The following is a 3296-nucleotide window of genomic DNA, read 5'->3' as shown; positions in this document are numbered from 1 at the left end:
CTCTAAAATGTGATGTTGAATTGTAAGCGATGAAATAAGTGTTGTTGAAGACTTCCTACTTAGATCATCGACCACTACATTTGCTTTGCCTGGGTAGTAATTGATGCTAAACATCACATTCTTTGATTAACTCTAACCATCGATGTTGATTTAGCTCCTTCTGTGTGAATATATATTTAATGCTTTTATGATTTGTATAGATAGAACAAGATAATGATGCCAAGTTTTAAGAGCAAAAACAATTGCCTCCAACTCCAAGTCATGAGTGGGATAATTCTTTTTATGAGGCTTTAACTATGGGGATGTATAAGCAATGACTTTATTATTCTGTATAAGTACACAAACTAATCAATTCCGTGAAGCATCACTATAAATGACAAAATTGCCACCCACAGTTGGAGTGAAAGGATTGGTGCTGAAATTAATTTTGTTTTGAGCTCTTGAAAGCTGCTCTCACAATCATCTAGTCCATTCATATTTCACCCCTTTTCTTTCAAGTGTGAGTGGAAGAGAAATTTGAGAAAAACCTTCTACAAATCTTCTATAATATCTAACTAATTCTAAGAAACTACTTAATTCTGTTGTTGCTAAGATAGGTGTAGGCCAATCCAGTACAACTTCAATTTTCTTTGGATCAACACATACTCCTTTCTTAGGTGACATGAGATGGGTATATCTTGAGTATAACTTCGGTGAGGATATTTTCATACTTTTTTTAGTATAGTTAATTAACCTAGGATTTGATTAAGTTTAATTAATAGAATTAATAATATGATGCTTTTCACATATAATTGATAAAAAAAAATAGGGCTCTATTTGCAGCAAATAGGTTAAAAAGAATTATGTTAAATGTAAATTTTCCAAAATTATACAACTAACAAAACAAAAGGAATTTTTTTTCTTTCTTTCTTTTTCATATCAATTAGATACTAAAACTGAGAAGATGAAGACAAATATAGAATACTTAATTTGTAACCAGCTGCAAAGAAAATTTATTCTTTCCTTGTCATCCATTAAATAAGATTTATCTCATGACAGCTTGCATGACCCATAACCTAAGTATAATGGAATTTCAACCACAATTGTCCACTTTAATTATATAATTAGGAGAGTAAAAGAGGTTGGTATGGAATTGTACTTGCATGACCTATATCCTAAGTACAATGGAATTTGTACCACCAATGTCCACTTTAATTATATAATTAGGAGAGTAAAAGAGGTTGGTATGGTGTTGTACTTGCATGACCCATATACTAAGTACGATTGAATTTGTACCATCAATGTGCACTTTAATTATATAATTAGGAAAATAGAAGAGGTTAGTATGGACTGTATGGTAGTAGGCAGGCTAACAAAATCAAATGTTCAGAACATCAAGAGAGCTCCGAACTTGGGGCTCAACAATCAAAAAAGTATATAATAATAAGAGAGTTTAACTTGACATAAACATCTAGGCAGGCTTTAGGAGGCCTGATTTGCAAATCAATCTAATAAGTTCTGCAATATATGAAAAAGGCACAGACCTCTCCCATAATTTACAAATTCATACTGCATGCCGATAATTTGTTTGACATCCACTCCAAAGAATGCATAAACTTTTAAGATCTTGTGTTCTTTAGGAATAAAGATCAATTTTAGAATAAGTATTCCTCTTTGTTATTATCAAAATAAGAACTTTATTATACGAATAATTATTTTTATATTTATTTATATTCTAGAATAAGAGTATAATAATTATTTTAATGTAATATAAAGTGAAAAAAAAGGTAAAAAAATGTGTTTTTATTTTTTATTTTTTATAAAATTACATAAATATCCCTTGATTTAATATAAAGTGTTACATCCTAAAAAAATTGAGGCGCACCGCTATAGTGCCATCTTCCTCCCCATCTCTATTTTGATAGGATTTGATATGAATTCTTAGACAAGATTTCAGATTTTGCTGTTACATAATCCCTAATATATATATATATATATATATATATATATATATTTCTCTCCCTCTTCCTTCCCTCTCTATTGCTAATGATAGAATTTTCTTCCCTCTCTATTTGTTCTCTCTACTTTCTCTCGTCTTTCTTTGAAGGAAAGCTCTCACTGTCAATGAGCCGTCGAACGCCTTTGATCACCCCATCCTCTTCTCTGGTTAGTGATCGTGGATGCCTTTGTGTTTAATTTTGTTTCTAGTATAAAGGGCTATAGGGGTGTAAATAAGCCAAGTCTGAGCAAGCCCGCTTTAGCTCAGTCTCAGCTCAAAATTAATCTCGAGCTTATATTGAGAATCAGGTTTGGCTCAACTCAGCTCGAGTCGAACCAGACCAAGCCCGAGTTGAACTTGAGCTTAAATCAAGTTTGTTATCAAGTAATACATTAGCTTAGTCAGACCGAGCCAGAGTTGAGCCCAAGTTTGAATCCAGTCAACCACAATGAGATGAGAAGGTTGATGTGCTGACTAAACAATTAAAACCATTTCTTGACATGTTATCGGCATAAATGAAAGTAGAAGATCCTTCTTCGAATAATATCACCCATTGCTTCCTTTTTCCCACAGTTGACACAAACAACAAGCTATTTAAGACAACTAAGAGGATAATATTGTGTCCATCTCATTCTTTTCTTTAGAACTCAAATTATAGTTAAAAATATTCTCAATAAGCTACCTAGTATTCAGTACTAGAGAACAGAGAGAATGGTACATAACAGCTCTAGTGCATTAATTAAGCAAAGAGGAGGAGGCAATGACGACTTAAGGAGGAGGAGGTGGTGGAGGAGGTTTGTAGACGGTGGAGGAGGTAGTAGAGGCGGCGATAGCAGCTTGAGGAGATGGTTGAGGAGGCTTGCCGACGATGGAGGAGGCAACGCTAACTTATCAACCGAGGAGGAGGAGGACATGGTGGGCTAGTAGCTTAAAGAGGAGAAAAGGACCGATTTGGAGATAGGGTTTGTAAATGCTAAGTTAGAGTTTAGATTTTGGCAGATGATTTACATCGAGCCTATAGAGCTGAGCTTGAGCGAGCCGGCTTTGACTCAAGATCTATTCAAAATTTAAATTGAGCTTAAAGTTAAGATTTAGGCTCAAGCTCAACCGGCTCAAGTCGAGCCAAGTTTGAGCCGCTCATTTATTTTGATATCCCTACCTTATTATGAGTTTGGACATAGAGCAAGCTCGTGCTAGGCCCGTGGACCAACCCAAGAGCTGCCTGACTTTGGTACGGTCAAAAACTCTCTTTCCATACGTAGCCTTTGCTTTGCAACGGTGTTGCGTTTCCTAACTGAGAGCCACACGTAGCCCCACC

The sequence above is a fragment of the Typha latifolia genome, chromosome 8, assembly GCF_019914945.1.
Source record: "Typha latifolia isolate L0001 chromosome 8, TyphaL0001v2, whole genome shotgun sequence".
NCBI classification, from domain to species: Eukaryota; Viridiplantae; Streptophyta; class Magnoliopsida; order Poales; family Typhaceae; genus Typha; species Typha latifolia.
The sequence above is the reverse complement of the archived record's forward strand: the minus strand, read 5'-3'. Positions refer to the sequence as shown.